The sequence below is a fragment of the Hylobates moloch genome, unplaced genomic scaffold (assembly GCF_009828535.3).
Source record: "Hylobates moloch isolate HMO894 unplaced genomic scaffold, HMol_V3 SCAFFOLD_7, whole genome shotgun sequence".
Taxonomy (NCBI): domain Eukaryota; kingdom Metazoa; phylum Chordata; class Mammalia; order Primates; family Hylobatidae; genus Hylobates; species Hylobates moloch.
In genome coordinates this window covers 24,517,893-24,536,327 of record NW_026652282.1, presented here as the reverse complement: position 1 = coordinate 24,536,327, position 18,435 = coordinate 24,517,893, and the positions used below count along the sequence as shown (strand labels likewise).

General features: G+C 35.2%; 1 protein-coding gene across 3 annotated transcripts in view; it reads right to left on the bottom strand.

Moving 5' to 3' along the window:
• Positions 1–18,435, bottom strand: part of MAGEB10 (MAGE family member B10) — a 199,503-nt gene that overhangs the window by 12,220 nt on the left and 168,848 nt on the right. Inside the window, exon 1 of one of the 3 annotated variants that reach the window (XM_032756304.2) lies at positions 1,178–1,229. The exons of the other annotated variants lie outside the window; for them this stretch is intronic. The gene's annotated coding sequence lies outside the window, so the exon portion shown is untranslated. Of the gene's footprint in view, positions 1–1,177; positions 1,230–18,435 lie in introns of those variants that run through there. 3 annotated transcript variants of the gene reach the window in all.

Below are 18,435 nucleotides of genomic sequence, written 5' to 3'. Positions count from 1 at the left end.
CCCGCAAGCTGAGAGAGCCGGCTCCGCCCTTGGCTAGCCCAGAAAGGGGCTCCCAAAGTGCAGCGGGGTGCTGAAGGGCTCCTCAAGTGCCACCAAAGTGGGAGCCCAGGCAGAGGAGGTGCCAAGAGTGAGCGAGGGCTGTGAGGGCTGCCAGCATGCTGTCACCTCTCAATAGGACTCCTTCCCCTGCTGCCCGAGGCAGACACTGTGGTCCAATACCCTCACCTCCTTGAGGTTAAAGGTGGAAATTCCAGCTACCCCTACATAGGATCAGCCAGGCCTGAGAGCAGAGGCTGGGCTCTGTGGGGACTGGTCTGCTATGGCAGAAAGGGAGTTTTATGGAACTCACCCTTTATTGACTCCTGGAGGGTTCTAAGACCCTAATCTCAGGTGGCTTGATGCCAACACCTTAGTCCAATGCTATCACTTCCCTGACTCTCCAGAAGAATAATGCCGAGTGCGATACCTAAGAGGATCCCTGACCGGGGCTTTTTCGGCTTAAGGCCGAGGCCAGACGGCATGGCGTTCTTTCTTTTGCAGTAGGGGTTCCCCTCAAACGTTATTCAATGTCTTTGCCTTACCTCCTGGCAGGGCCTGGATGCCTTCCTCTGCTGACCAGATACCAACCGCCTCACTGCAAGGCCTCACCTCCCACGGACAGCAGAAGCAGAAGTGTGCGTGACATCCGGGCATCCTGCCCACGGACCTAAGGGCTGCCAGCAAGGGCGGCGTGGCATGACTTTCTGTAGCGCCCCCTTTGTTATGGAGTAGTAGTAATATTAAGTCCTCCTCTCGGAAGTAGATCCATGTTTTCCCTCCTAATTCATTGATTAAAGGCTCCTTAGGGAAATAATAACCCTTTATTGACTTCTGGAGGGTTCTAAGACCCCAATCTCTGGTGGCTTGATGCCAACACCTTAGCCCAATGCTATCACTTCCCTGACTCTCCAGAGGAATAATGCAGAGTGCGATACCTAAGAGGATCCCCGCCCAAGGCTTTTGCGGCTTAAGGCCGAGGCCGGACGGCGTGGCGTTCTTTCTTTTGTGGTAGTGGGTCCCCTCAAATGCTATTTAATGTCTTTACCTTAAGCTTTTGCGGCTTAAGGCCGAGGCCGGACGGCATGGCGTTCTTTCTTTTGTAGTAGTGGGTTCCCTCAAATGCTATTTAATGCCTTACCTCCTGGCGGAGCCTGGATGCCTTTCTCTGCTGACCAGATACCAATCGCCTCACTGCAAGGCCTCACCTTCCACGGACGGCAGAAGTGGAAGTGTACGTGACATCCGGGCATCCTGGCCACAGCCCGAAGGGCTGCCAGCAAGGGCGGCGTGGCGTGGCGTGACTTTCTGTGGCGCCCTGTTTGTTATGGAGTAGTAGTAAAGTTCTCTCGGAAGTAGATCTATACTTTGGCTCCTTGTTCATTGATTACAGGCTCCTTAGAGAAATAATCACCGAACAATAAGCTCTGGACAGTTTCGCAACATAAACCGTTACGGATAATGGGTTTGCGTTCCAGGCTTGAAGGGAGAAGAGAGGCTGCAGCACAAAGGTAGGGTGCCCAAGACAGATTCTGAGATGTCGAAGCAAGTGCATTATGACTATGGGGTCTCTTCACTGGCGAAATGTAGACATTGAGAACTTTCTGTTCTAAAAGATCTACTTTTTATAGAGAAGCCACAGATGTACACAATTTTGTGAGACCCAGATCTCTTGACTTTATCTAACATTGCATTGTATTGTGCAGTGAAATTCATTTTAATTATGATCTCATTTGTTCCACCAAATATATTATATGCATGTTCTATTACTACTGCTTTGTGAGGCAAGGCTTTTGATTTTGCTACAGTGATTTATATACCACTTTTCAGAAGTCATTTATTCATTTGGATCGGGTGTGGTCTTTTCCTTTGGATTTTCTAAAATGATGATCACATTTTCACCAAATAATTTCTATTTCTATTAAATATTTCCAAGTTACATTTGTTTTTATAGTCTTATCCTCTTGCCATGTATTCAGCATACATTTATGTCTGGTTCCTTGCTTTAATGAGAATGCGTCCAACGTTTAGCATTTCACATTTAAGTTTGTTTGCCATAGGTTTTAGGAAATGAAAATTATCTTCTGATGTTAGTTTGTGGAATGTTATCAAGCATTTGTGTTGAATTTTTTTTTGAAAAATTTTTCTGTACCTCAGTACATGATCGAATGCCCATTTAAAAAAATCTAATGGCCGAGCGCAGCTACTCGGGAGGCTGACACATTACAATTGCTGGAGCCCAAGAGATCGACACCAGTCGGCAACATAGTGGGAATCGGTCGCTATAAAAAATTAAAAAAAAAATTAGACGGACACGGTGGCACGCACCTGTAGTCCCAGCCACTCTGGAGGCTGAGGCCCAAGGATCTTTTGAGTCCAAGCAGGTCGAGGTTGCTCCAGTCTGGGCGCCAGAGCAAGACCTATCTCAAATAATAATAATAATAATAATAATAATAATAATAATCTAATCTGTTAGTGTGAGAATATTTTAGGCAATTTTTTCTAATGTTGTATTATCTTTACATTTCATGGATACAGACTTTTTTTCCATTGAATTAACTGCAATATTGGACCTGCTATGTGTTTATTGAGGATCTTCGCCTCTGTGTGGGTGAACTTGGCTCAGTTGTTCCCCTCCCCGCACCCAGGGTATCATCAGCTGTTTTTTTTGTTTTTTTGTTTGTTTTTTGTTTTTTTAATCAAAGAAAGCTAGCCTGGGAAAATGAGTTGAACATCATAAGATGGTGGTTATTTTTGTGTTTACATAAGATGGTCAGTTTTTCACTGCTTATTTGGTAGAACTGGTCCCAAAATGCCTGGTCCCAAAACATTTGAGGGTGGCTGGAGCTTTGATCAGTTTCATTTTGCGTTTCGCAGTTACAGATTTTTATTTCTATTTGGATTAATTGGGCCATTCATATTTTCCTAAATAATGGCCTGTTTTCGTTTGGGGTTTCAAATTTAATGATTATATGTATTCTTTTTATTGTAGAAATTCTCAAATATATTCTACTGTAGAGAGAATATACCTGGAACTCAGAATCAACACATGGCCAACCTGGCTTCGTCTATACTCACACATAACACCATGTCTGCCAGTGGAATAATGTGAAACCAATCCTAGACATCACATCATTTCATCTTTAAATATTTCAGTATGTGTTTTTAAAGACAGAAATATCAACCAATAACACTACCCCACTTTATAAAATTAACTCCTTCATGTAATTAACTGTCCAGTTATTTTCACATTTACCCACTGACATCATTTAAGTGTGTTTTTTCTTGAACCTGGGTCCAAATAAATCTAATCATTATCATTGCACTTTATGACCATTAATTTATACATTCTTCCCCCCAACACACATACATTACTTCTTTATCCCTGCAATCTTTGTTTTTACAAAAAAACAGATCTTATGCTCTGTTCAGTTTCACATGGTCTGGCTTTTGCTTTGTGCAACATTAATGTCATTCTTTTCTGTATTTCTTTCAATTGGTAGAGGTTTTATCATATTAAAATTTAATTTTTATTCTCTCTCTTGTTTTATTTGGAAAGATCACTTTACAGGTGATGTGAACTTTCATTATGAGGAAGTAACTTCCATTATGAGGGAGACGGAATATTTGTCTCCCTTTTTGTTGATGTTGGCAGTCTTTGAAAATTAGTATATTTATCCATTAATTAATTAGGGGTTGCAAAATGTTAATTTTTCTAATTCTGCCATTCCTTCTGATTTCATTAGATGAAATATATCTTTATGTAGAAATCATCCCTTGTCTATCATTTGTTAATGATATTTACAGTGTTCTCTTATGGTATTCAAGTTCCTTCTGCACCTATATTTTGAACAATATTTTAAAACTACTATCACTTAGTTTTCTTTTGTAATTGAAGATGCCTATAAAATTGTCTCCTATATAAATCTTTTAAAAGAATAGGCTTTTGTTAGTTGGCTTCACTGTCTTAATTAATCATTCCTGCATTTATCTTAGTTATTTCCTATGTTTTATTTCTTTGGGTTAAATATGGTTTTATTTCTCTCGCTTCTTGAAGTTTTGCATGTTTAAAATATTTCTGTTTTTTTCTAATCAATTTATTTAAGGCTGTAAATATTCCTTTGTGTACCATCTGATTTGTTTCCCACAACTAATGCTATAGAGTTTTATGTGCAGTGCTTGATTATTTTACAAGCTGAATGTATCTCTGTATTCCTTATGCTCTTAGAATTTTTTGAATATGTGTGTGCAAATGCTAGTGAGTGCAAAAATTATTTTGGGGAAGGATGTGAAGAAGAGAGACATAGTTATTTAGAGGAGGTTTCAGTCTCCCAGGGATGTTTTGTTTTGGTTACATATAATATAAAAGACTTGAACACATTTTACTGCTAGTGACCCAGTTAAGGCTTTCCTATGAATGAAATGGTCTCACAGTAGAAAAATCAATCAATATAATTAGCCAAGTATAACTGTTAAAGATTATCCAGGAAAACAGAAATTACTTTAAATACATAGGTCAGGTTGAATATGATGCACAAAATTTGTTTCTCAAGTGATGGAGAAGCCAAACAGGGGAGAGGCGGGCAAGCCAATATTTGGCAGCTTAAGAAATTTTCTTCAGTCTCTAGGATAGAAACAAATAAAGGAGATAATGTTAATGGAGCCTTGGAGTTGGGGTCAATAGGATCTGGAACTAAGGTGGATAAGTATGATGAGGGTGAGAGCCATGGAGAAGATGTAAACCTTGAAAGCAGTTGAAGGCACCTGATGCAGAGAGAGAAAATAAAAAATAAACTCTAGCTGCTTCTGTCCTCCTGTACTGTACTAACCTCCTGCTGGTGCCTTCTGTTGCCTGAACCATGATGGCAGCCAAATGTTTGAGAATATAGGAATTGCAGCCTACAATCATCTCCTGAACACTGGAGAACAGAGCAAGGAAAGAGAGAGAAATGGATCTGAGGCCAATCAGGTCAAGGACTGGCATATTGCCTTGACATATTGTGAGAAAAATCATATCTAAATTGATACAGAAAAGTATTTTGTAAAAATCAGCATTAATTCATGATAAGAGATGTTATCAAAGTAGATAAAGGATATCTACCAAAATCTATAGCAAATATTCTACTTAGTAGAAAAACATTGGCTACTGGAAAATAGATAAGAATAGCTGCTATCGCTATTTTTATTCCACATTATAATAGGGGTTCCTGCCAATGCAGTAATGGGAAACAGATGAAATAAAAGGATTGGAAAATAAGATGATTTAGATGTCAGTTCTCAAATTATCTTTAATCAAAATCTCAGAAGGATTTTTGTAGAAGTTAATACACTGACTGTAAAATTAATATGGACATGTAATTGACCAAGAATAGCCAAAACGACTTTGCAAAACAAGAGCAAAATAAGAGGACTAATACTACCCAATCTCAAGACTTATTATAAAATTAAAGTAATCATGACAGTGTGGCATTTTTGTAAAGACAGGCAAATAGATCAGCGAAACAGAATAGAAATACCAACAATAGACTTCAGCATATATAAGCAGCTGATTGACAGCCACGGTGCAAAGGCAATTCAGTGAAGAAGGGATAATCCTTTCAACATAGGATGATGGAACAGTTGGAAATACACACACACACAACACAACACAAAACAAAGCAAACAAAACAAAAACTTTCAATCCACTCCTTTCACCATATAGAAAATTAACTAAAAATAGACCACCAACTTAAATGTAAAATCCAGAACTATAAAACTACTAGGAAGGAAACATAAGATAAAACCTTTGTGATCTTTGGCTGGGCAAATATTTCTTAGGCACAACTCCAAAAATACAATCCATAAAATAACAAATTGATTAATTTGACTTTACCAAAATTGAAAACATATTTTCTTCAAAAGGCACTGCTAAGAGAATGAAAAGACAATCTATAGAATGGGATAAAATTTTTGTAAAGCATATATGTGAGAAAGGAGTTGAAATCCAGCACTTAAAATAATTCTCAAAACTCAGTAAGAAAATAAACAACCCGATATAAATGGGCAAAAGGCTTGAACAGACAGTTCAAGAAAGGACAGTTATAAATGTCAGAGAAGCACATAAAATGCTCAACATCATTAGGCATTAGTGAAATAAAAATTAAAACCCCAGTAAGATACTATTACACACCTATTAGAATATGTACAATTAAAATGACTGACTGTACTAAGTATTGCCAAAGACGTGAAGGAACTCTCACACCTTGCTGGTGGGAATGTAGATTGGACATCCACTTTGGAAAACAGTTTGGCAGTTACTCAAGAATTTAGACATACACATACAATATGACCTAATTATTATACTCCCAGGAAATAAGGGCATATGTCTGTGCAAAGATGTGTATACAAAAGTTCATGGAAGCTTTATTTGTAATAGTGAAAAACTGGAAATAACTCAGATGTCCATCAATAGGTGACTAGATAAACTGTATTATACACAATACAATATTATTCAGCAATAAATTGAATGAACTATTGATACATGCTATAACATGGATATATTTCTCAATAATTATCCTGAGTGTTAGCCAGACAAAATAGTACATATTATGTTATTCCGTTTTTATAAAATTGTAGGAGATGAAAACTAATGCATAGTGACAGAAAGATGGTTGCCTGTGGTCAGAGAGGAGTGCAAAAGAGCTTACAAAGGAACATGAGAAAAGTTTTGGGAGTGATGGTGATTGACATATTCATTGTCTTGAATGTGATGGTGGTTAAATGGAGGCATAGATATGTCAAAACTTATCAAATTGTATGCGCTTTATTGTATTCCAATTGCATCTTTAAAAAGCCATTACAAATTCTGGAACAAGCAAATCTAATATACAGTTGAAATCAAAACTGTAGAAGAGGGGTGATGTGGAGGTGTTTTATTGTGATTAGCTTGGAAAGACATGATTGATCTTTATGATGCACTAAAATTTTACCCTATATTTTGATTGGGGATGGGTTACACACATGTATGCATATGTACATTTAGGTTCTGGCATATGTCCTATTAATACTATTTCATAATAATAATAATACACATATTGTATCAGAATAGAACCACAAGGATCTTTGAGGAAAACAAATATCCAATAAGCTTTATATGGGTTATGCTTAATTAGGCACTTTATTTAATTTGTTAATAAGCATAGGTCAAATATTACTTAATTATTTTTAGCTTTGTAGATGCCCAATATTTGGGTAATTTCATTAGATTTTCAATTTCATATAACTGTGATAGTATTGTATATTACTCAACTGATTTTTGAAATCTCAGACATTTTAAGACTCACTTTATTGCTTAGTCTATAATTGATTCCTAATATTTTTGGTCATAATTAACCAAATTCCAAATTTCGCAATAACAAAAATAACAAGGTGAAGGTGCTTTGTAATTAATGCTAATTAAGTTCTAGGTGAGTAACTTTTTGAAGCCAGAACTATTATAAGACAATCATATAGGTGTCGTAACCATGTAATGTTACTAATAAACATCCATTAATACCATAATGGGGCCAGGAGCGGTGGCTCACGCCTGTAATCCCAGCACTTTGGGAGACCAGGGCGAGTGGATCACGAGGTCAGGAGTTCAAGACTAGCCTGACCAAGATAGTGAAACCCTGTCTCTACTGAAAATACAAAAATTAGCTGGATGTGGTGGTGGGTGGGTAGGAAAATTCCAGCTCACTGGAATCTTCAACTGCTGGATTCAAGTGATCATCCTGCCTCAGCCTACTGAGTAGCTAGGATGACAGGTGTGTGCCACCATACCCAGCTAATTTTTTTTAAAAAAAGTTTTTGTAGAGATGAGGTGTTGCTATGTTGCCCAGGCTTTTCTGGAATGCCTGGTCTCAAGGGATTCTCCTGCCTCAGCCTCCTAAAGTGGTAGGATTACAAGCACGAGCCAGTATACTGGGTCTAGAATTTACTTTTATCGTGATTTCTTAACCTCAGTGAGCTTGGTGTTCTGTTAAAATGCAGTACTATAAGCAGACATGTTAAAATAATTGTAAATTCAGTTTGATAAATAACTGATGTCAAAACTGTATTCCTTGTTTTACTTCTACTCCTCACTGTATTACATGTATCAAATTTTAATGGGCTATTTTAAGCCAGTTAATTGGCTTGAAGTTTGAACTGGTAATACACATTAAGTTTATCATAAAGCAAAACAGGAGAAAAATGAAAAAAAGATTAAATGTTATCTATGTTTATATCTTCTAAAGTCTATTAATAGGTTTTCGTTTACAAAAACAAAAAAAATTAATAGGTTTTCGTTACAAAAAAAAAAGACTTTACATCTTCTAAAGTCTATTAATAGGTTTTCCTACAAAGGACATGGATGAAGCTGGAAACCATCATTCTCAGCAAACTATTGCACATTTTCAAGGCTGTTCTCTACACAAACTTCCTCGAAAAGAGAGTCTAGAACGAAGGGCAACTAGTGTCTCACAAGACATGCAGAAATGCAAGTGACCCATAGAGAATTGTCTCTTAACGGTGGCATATTTAATAGTGTGGCTGACATTCTCCTTCTTTCACCTAAACTTTTGGTAATATAAATGGATTTACTTGGAGTGGGGGAACACCTTTACAAAGATGATTGTCTCACCTAATTCTTTTTCTAAACATCCATATGAATATCACGTTTGGGAGAAAAGAAACAGTAGGACATCAGTTAAAATTCACATAAAGAAATTGGTTTGAATTGTTATATGTTTAAGTGACAAGTTGCAAAATGCATTCACTATTGTAAAGCTTATTTCAGATGAGTTTCTTCAACAGAAAGTTATAGCTTAAGCAAATTGTAATAAGGTCCCTTCTTTTTCCATTTTATATATAAAATAAAATATTTTGTGAAAATATGGGTCACTAAATGAAATGAAGCTATAAAGGACAGATAGGTGAATATAACAGAAGCCGTAGGGTTGGGAAAACTTCCTTCATCTTACATTTTACATACAATTATCATTAGTGTGTGACAGGTAGATGTTCTTAATTCTTCTTACCTCAAGGTTCTAAAATTTTCAATGGCACAATAGTAAGCATTCATTCTCCTCCATAATGAAATATATTGCATGGTCTCTAATATTCTATGAAAAAGTAATCAATGAGGTGTCATGATACATGACTCCTTACCAGTTTTCTAATGAGAGTAACTTCTGGTTACAGGGAGATGAGGCATTAAATATAAAATTTGATGTAAAGATTTAAAGATTTACAATTTAACATTCTAAGCACTGTGATAACCTCCTTACAAAAAAAAATCTGAGTGGTCATCATTACTTAGAATTCAAAAGAAAATTTCTCTATTTGTATTTTTGAACCCACTAGTGACTTTAACAGATACAATTTCTTGTTATGGAGGTTGAGGGGATGCTTCTGGAGCAAATAGTCATCAGATCAACTCAAATCACAGATACACACAAAACTGCTAAAAATCTTCTGGTTATTATGTCACTTATCAGAATGTGTTGAAGCTATGTTTCAAAACCAAATATAGTAACATTAAAACTGCCTATAAAATTGTCCACAACATATCAGCTCTGCTTCTAAAAATTCAAAAGGGTATAAAAATAAACACTGAGTATACCATGTTAGGTTGAAGATCCTTTATGATTACTTTTTATTTCTTGCTACAAGTTTGCAAACATGCCAATAATTACAGCACTAAATGAAAAAAAAAATTTTCCTTATGAACTGACCATGATCAAACAAATATAAAAGTCTACATTTTTAAAATATCAAATCAAATTTCTTTTTAGCATTGACATAAAAACAAGCAGTGACTAGAGTTGCATCAATCCTTCCCAACTGTCTCAAAAAATATGTGAACCGTTACAATAAAAACAGTTCACCAGCTGTTTATGTAAAAATTATTTGATGAAAAACAAGCATGGCCATATGGTGCACTAGCTCTGCTGTGGGAGCATGAAGAATAATTTTGTAGGCTGTAGTACATAATGGTCATGCTAAGTAGGGTGTCAACTATTGCAGGCACATTACATTAATAGTTAATCTGTCCTTTTATCCTCTAAGTACTTACATTTCTTAATACCTTGTATTTGGAAACAAGTTAACAACTCACTGATTAAGAATTAAAATTTTGGAGTTCGTGATCAGCCCGACCAACTTGGTGAAACCCTGTCTCTACTAAAAATACAAAAATTAGCCAGGCGTTTTGGCGAATGCCTATAATCCCAGCTACTTAGGAGGCTGAAGCAGGAGAATCGCTTGAACCCGGGAAGCTGAGGTTGCAGTGAGCTGAGATTGAGCCATTGCACTGCAGCCTGGGTGACAGAGCAAAACTCCGTCTCAAAAAAAACCCAATAAAAATAAAATTAAAAATAAAATAAAATAAAATTTTGGAAATGACAAAATATTTGATGTAGTGTCGACATACATAGTATTCATTTGTTAATTAAATATATTGTTTAAGTCATACATTAATTGAATGATATGAATGTGATAGGGCAGCTGGTTCTCATTTCTAATGAGAAGTTGCAAAAATATGAAGGTACTACACTGATTTAGAAAAAAAAAAACAAAACCTAGTTAGAAGAGGTACTTCATGTAAGAGCCAAATTAACGTACATACTTGCATTCCTAGAGTGTTAAGAATTGTACCTTACTCACCTGTATATATCTATTGCTGTGTCTTGCACATAGTAAACATGAAATAAATATTTGCTGAATAGAATCCTTTTTTTTTTTTTTTTTTTTTTTTTTTTTTTGAGACGGAGTCTCGCTCTGTCTCCCAGGCTGGAGTGCAGTGGCGCGATCTCGGCTCAATGCAAGCTCCGCCTCCCGGGTTCCCGCCATTCTCCTGCCTCAGCCTCTCTGAGTAGCTGGGACTACAGGCGCCCGCCATCACGCCCGGCTAATTTTTTTGTATTTTTAGTAGAGACGGGGTTTCACCGTGGTCTCGATTTGCTGACCTCGTGATCCGCCCGCCTCGGCCTCCCAAAGTGCTGGGATTACAAGCGTGAGCCACCGCGCCCGGCCTAGAATCCTTTCAGAAAAATGAGTTATAAATGCCACCGGCAGACCCTTGAGCCTCATAAGTTTATTTTGAAATTCTGGAATACATCTGAGAACAACTCTTATCCATTACTTACACCGCACACGTGAGTATTTATTAGGTTATGAAATTCCACTATTTAACTCTCATATCAATATTTCCTTCTTTAGTTGTTTACATATTGAGAGCTAGAGTCAACTGAAAAAGAAAAAAAAAACAAACTGAAGAGCCCAGCTCTCATTCAGCAAATCAGAGTACTTGACTTAAGATCCTTTAAAAGAGGATGGAAACCAAAATGGAAAAGGAAAAAATGAGGCTAGAATCCAGTCACTCACATTTGTATGCTTTGGTCGATACCCTGACAAAAAGTTCATTGACATGTGGCACTGTCATTAATAATTTCAAAATGTCAGTTGAGTGTCATGGTGACATTAATAACTGAGAAAGAAACCTCAGCAGAGATAGTTCTGTAAGAAAAATGTTGCAGATGTGCCATCTATTTCTAAAATGCTTATTCTCTATGGTTTTCATGGTTCATTTGATACATGAATATCTAGTTTAAACTCATGGTCGATGTGATTTTTTCACTTATACCAATTCCAAGCCAAATGTATTAATTTTTAATTTCAGAAAATTGGAGCGCCACATTAAAGAATTTCAGATTGGTCGTTATATCCTTGTTTACAAGTGGCAAACAAAACTAGTGTGTAGGTGATTATGTCTCAAGACTTATGGTAAGAATGCTACAAACTCTGGTATGAATACATACCTAGTATTAGTTCATGCAATATAACAGTCATAATAAGGATGTATTAGGAAAATCACTTGAAAGAACATTTTAGGGAACAAAGTAATTAAGTTGATAGAGACACAGATAGGGAGCTCTCAAGGCTTAATATTTGAACGATGGGTCAAATACTGGAATCACAGAAGTATCAGAACTTTAGTAAATGACAGTAGCAATGGAGCAAAGCTCACAAGATTAGAAGAGACTGTAAGATATAAAATTATTATCTATGATATTAATGTTTAAGGAAGATTAAACCTTTTTAGTTTAGTCTGTTTTATATATTACAAAAACCCTATCAAAAAGACAGTTTTCCTGGAGTGCACATCTTTTTATTGATTTTTACTATGGTATGTGATTAGAGTGATTTTTATCACTTTACAATATGTTTTTATAAAACAAGAAAGCCTGCTGTTTATTTGTTGACTATGAGAAATAATATCTTTAGTAAAATGTTAGATATATATTTAAGATTTCAAGGGTACACAGAAAAGTTGAGAAGGCAACGGTTTGAATGTTAAAATATATACTCACCCAGAATGGAACAATATGGGTAGTGTGAGGTAATGGGTGATATTATATGGTGAAGTACAATTCTAATTAGTGAAATAAAAGTCATCTGGTATTAAGAAATAAAAATACATTTGAGGTAGTGGTTGAGATTTCTTGATTTATGAATATATATTTTTAAATATTCATTATATGCTATTCAGATATTTATACTCAGATGTTTATTTTTAAAAGTAAGGAATTGTTCAAAGAAGAAATAAAAATTATCATAATTTCCCAACAAGAGATAGCCAATATATGTATTTTAAAATTTATTAACAATATTTTAAATTTTCTGTAGTATTAGTTGCAGATACTTTCCCATATATATTTTTACATACGGAATTTTTATTTATATTTATATTTATTATTATTATTATTTGAGATGGAGTCTCACTCTGTCACCCAGGCTGTAGTGCAATGGTGCAATCTCGGCTCACTGCAACCTCTGCCTCCCGGGTTCAAGCAATTCTCCTACCTCAGCTTCCCGAGTAGGTCAGGTTACAGGTGCCTGCCACCACGCCTGGCTAATTTTTGTATTTTTAGTAGATCTTTTTTTTTTTTTTTCTTTTTAGAGATGGGGTGTTGCATTGTTGCCACGGCTGGCCTGGAACTACTGGGCCCAAGCAATCTTCCTGCCTCAGCCTCCTGCGTAGCTGGGACTACAGGTGCGCCACTGCACTCTGCTTCCATTTTATATGATTTCTGTATTTGAGGTCATAAAGGTTGTTCTTTCTTCCAAATGTTCTTTACTATTACTTCAAGACTTTTTTAACCTTTAAATTTATAATACATTTACCAGGAAAAAATCATAAACTGGTGGTCTGCAGGCTGGATTTGGCCTGGAATTTTTTTTTTATTTACACAGCGAAGTTTTTGTGGTTGTTGTCATTAGTTTGCCTTAGTTTGTTAATGTGTGTGCTTATACACTTATTACTCAAGTATAATGTACATAGGAACAGAAATGTGAACAAATCACAAATATACAGCTTAATGAATTTTCATAAACTGAACACTCTCATGTAACCATCATCCAGATCAGGAAAAAAAACCACATCACAGTACTGTAAAAAAAAAAAATGTGCAGACATGCCATCTACTTATAAAACTCAGGGCCCCCCCCACACCTCCTTCCAGTTGCTACTCCTTCCCAAAGATAACTACTATCCAACTTCTTAAAGTTCTAAAAGATAAATATGCCAGTTTTAAAACCTTATGTAAATTGAAAAGATGGAAGTTACTGTGTTTCATGTGATTATTGGCCATTTTGATATCCTCTTTTGTGGAGTTGTTAATCAAGTCTTTTGTTCATTATTTCTATAGGGTAGTCTCCCTTTTACTTATTGCTTTATAAAAGTTATCTATGTATTTTGGAAATAAGAACTTTGTTGGAAGTTTATAGTCAATCTATCTCCACTTATGCCAATCTTAATATATTCTAATTGATCAGCTTTTATCATTTTTGATTATTTTTTGTCCTGGTTAAAAAATTGTTGCCAATTCCATGGTTATGAAGATGTTCTATGAAGACACTATATTGTTTTACCTTTCACAGCTAGATAGGGAACTCATCTGGAAGTCTTTTTTTATTATGTTAATTAGAAGTCAAGGTTAATTTTTTCCTCATAAATATCTAGTTGATCCAGGACTATTTACAAAAAAGTTCTTTCCCTACTGCATTCCAATTTTCATAAATCAAGTGACTGTACATGTAGGTATATTTCAAAACTCTCTAGCCTTTTCCATTGGCCTACTTATCTCTTCTTCTGCAAATATTGTATTGTCTTAATTACTGTAGTTTGGTATGTAAAATAGTATCTGGTAATTAGTGACAATTCATAGCCATTTATTTTTTTCTTTTGAAACCTTATGTCTCAACTTATAGTATATAAGTATTTTTGCTTCATTGAACTGGCTGGAACAGCTTTTAAAATGATAAATAGAAGTGATAACAGTATTATTAACATGCATATTTGTCTTGTTTCTGATCTAAGAAAGAAAACTTTCAGTGATGTCTCTGGTAATTTAGATGTTCTTCATTAAATTCAAGGCATTTTATTCCTTTTCTATATCAATAGCTTTGATCAGTAATGAGTACTAAATTTTGTAAATACATTTTCATCATGGATATATATGATTTTCTTCTTTTGTTCCTGTTCAGTTTATGAATTAAAATGTTTGACATTTTTCACGTTAAATAAATCTTGTATTCCTGCAATAAAACCCTCTGGTCAGGATGTATTATCTTTTTATTTATCTTTTAATCTATATTTAAATTTTATTCATCTTTATTTATTTACATCCGCTTGGTCATGATGTATTATTTTCCTTGCTTTTTTATTATTTAATTTTTTAATTTATCACTAGATTTTAATTTGCTGATAATTTGTTTAGACTTGTTGTATCTGTGCTTATGAAAGGAATTAATTTTAATATTTTTCATAATGTTTTTTCAGGATTTGATGTTATAGTTATACTGCTATTATAAAATGAGATGGGATATGTTTCCTCTTTTCCTGCTCTTTAGAAGTACTTTTGTGTAATATTGGTTTTGTTGTTCCAAAGCCATCTAATTCTGGAGTGTGCTTTGAGGGAATTTAAGTTATGGATTCTGTTTCAGAATTTTAAACAATGAAATTGTAAATTCATTATTACACATCTTTTCTATTTCTTTTTTCGTCAGTTTTAGTTAGATGTGCTTCTCTAGGAATTTGGTTTAATTTTTCAAGTTTTCCACGATATTGTTGTTGATGCTATCATATAGTATTTTCTATGTGTGTTGGATTTGTAGTGATACTTTTTCATTCTGACAGTGGCTTTTTCAGCGTTTATTTTTCTTGATCATTCTTGCAAAGAGTTTATCTATTGAATTTATCCTTTTAGAGAACTAACTTTTAGTTTGGTGATACTAAGTTATGGATTTGAACTCTATTTCATCAATTTTTGCTCTTATTATAACATTTTGCTTTATTTTCTTTGGGTTTATTTTTCTTTTGCTATTTTCTTTTCTTTTCTTTTTTGTCTTTTTCTTTTTCTTTCTTTTTTTTTTTTTTTTGAGATGGAGTCTCGCTCTGTTGCCCAGGCTGGAGTGCAGTGGCTGTGATCTCAGCTCACTGCAACCTCAGTCTCCCTGGTTCAAGTGTTTCTCCTGCCTCAGCCTCCTGAATAGCTGGGATTACAGGTGTGTGCCACCACGCCTGGCTAACTTTTGTATTTTTAGTAGAGACAGGGTTTCACCATGTTGATCAGGCTGGTCTCAAACTCCTGACCTCGTGATCAGTCCTCCTCGACCTCCCAAAGTGCTGGGATTACAGGCGTGAGCCACCATGCCTGGCCTGCTATTTTCTTAATATAGGTATAGCTATTTTTCTTAATACATCTTGTTAGGACCTGGAATTCATCTTTTGATCACCTGCCCTTCGAACCTATCACAGGCATCACTTGGCCCCTCAATAACCTGTGAAAACTGGCATCAAATACTGCAAGTACTGCTTTCACTTCTGTGGATTTCTGTCTTCCCCAAGATATTGTCTCTTCACTTCCTCATCATTTTGCTACTTGTTAGTTCATCAATTTTTACCCTTTCTTACTCTCTAACATATGGCTTTTAAACTGTAAACTTTCCTCTAAATATATGTTGAACATTATACTCTAAATGTTATGGTGTATTTTATTTTTCAGTCATTTCAAAATACATTCTACTTTCTGTTTTTTTTCTTCTTTTCTCTGTGGTTTATTTAAAGTGCATTTATCAATCTCCTAAGTTCCTAAGTTAGGGAGATTTTTAGGTATTTATTATTGATATTTACATTTAATTACATTGTGATTAGTGACTGTAATTTGTAATTTTCAATTCTTTCAAATTATCTTAATGTTATTTTATGGCCCAGAATATACTCGATTATTTAAAGTATTTCCCGTCTGTCTGAAAAAAAAAAAAATGTGTGTTGTGCATTTTTTGGACAAAGTGTTTTGTATATATAGTTCACATCAAATTTGTTAAAACTATTAAAATATTCTCTATTTTGTGTTTTATTTGATCTGCTTGATCTACCAATTCAGGTAGGTATATTAAAATCTATTATTATTGTTATTATTATTATTTTCTGAGACGGAGTCTCACTCTGTCACCCAGGCTGGAGTGCAGTGGAGTGATCTTGGCTCACTGCAGCCTCCACCTCCTGCGTTCAAGTGATTCTCCTGCCTCAGCCTCCTGAGTAGTTGAGATTACAGGCTCCCGCCACCATGCCCAGCTAATTTTTGTTTTTTTAGTAGAGATGAGGTTTTACCACGTTGCCAGGCTGGTCTCATACTCCTAACCTCTGGTGATCCACCCTCCTCGGCCTCACAAAGTGCTAGGATTACAGGTGTGAGCCACCGCCCCCTATGTCATTATTATTTTAAATTTTTCTATGTCTACTTGTAATTTCGTCAATTTTTGCCTGTGTATGTAGAGTCCATTTTATTTGAGGTATAATAACTTAGAATAGTTATGGCCTTCCAGAGAATTGCATTTTTGATCATTCAGAAGTAATTTCTATAAATCTTATTATTGCTTTTTGGCTTTAATATGTATTTTTTCTGTTATTAAGATAACTATACTAGATTTGTTTTGATTAGTGATTACATGATAAAACTTTTCCTATACTTTGTCAACCTTTTCGTATCTTTTTATTTCACATAATTCTCTTGTAAATAGCACATAGTTGATTTTAAAAATCAAGTCTGAATTGTTTTCTTTATTTTGGCAGAGTCATTCTATTTCCTTCATTAGGTAATGTGTTCAGTTTACAAATACTATTTATTATTTGCATTCTTATTGTCCCACTTGTTTTAGGAGTCCCTTTTTCTGCTTCCTTGCATTATTTTGAATTGCACATTTTTATTATTCCTTGCCCCTCTATGATGCTTTTAGTTTTATATTCTTTAATTCCTCTATTCATTTTTCTCTAGAAATTACAACATGCGTGATAAAATTACCAAAATCTTTTATTTGTTGATTATTTTACTGTTCTCTCAGAAAACACTGGAAATGTAGACTCTTCATTACAATTACTTCCTTTGTTGATTTACATACTATTATTTTTGTGGATTTTAATTGGTTAGTAATGAATTTTTTTTTTTTTTTTGGTCAGTCTATGTCTTTATTTCACATCCATTATTGAAGGATACTTTTGTGAGAAATAATTTGTGTTGGCAGTCATTTTAACACATTGAAGTTATAGTCCTTCAGCTTCTGGATTTTATTGTTGTTGCAAAGACAGCTGTCCTTTTGACTGTTGATGCTTTAAATGTGATCCCTTCATTAGCTATTTTTAAGATGTCTTTTGTATTTCGTGTTGGTTTTTTGCAGGTATATTATAATATGCCTATGTCTGATTTTCTTTTGTTTATCTTTCATGCAATTTGTTGTGATTCTTGAATATGTGGATTGATATTTTCCATTAGTTTTGGAAAATTTGTAGCCCTTTTTTTGTTTCAATTTTTTTCTTTCCTTATAAACTTCAATTAAATGTGTTGTAGAATTTTTCGTTTTATTCTCTGTTTCTGTCTTTTTTCTGTATTTTCTCCACTCTTTTGTCTTCATGATTCATTCTGGGTAGTTTCTTCTGACCCATCTTTCCAAATCATAAATGTTTCAGCTGTATTAAATATGCTGTAAGGCCGGGCGCGATGGCTCACGCTTGTAATCCCAGCACTTTGGGAGGCCGAGGCGGGCGGATCACGAGGTCAGGAGATCGAAACCACGGTGGAACCCCGTCTCTACTAAAAATACAAAAAAATTAGCCGGGCGTGGTGGCGGGCGCCTGTAGTCCCAGCTACTCGGAGAGGCTGAGGCAGGAGAATGGCGTGAACCCGGGAGGAGGAGCTTGCAGTGAGCCGAGATTGCGCCACTGCACTCCAGCCTGGGCGACAGAGCGAGACTCCATCTCAAAAAATAAATAAATAAATAAATAAGTAAATATGCTGTAAAATTCACCTTCTATGTTCTTTTTTTTTTTTTTTTTTTTTT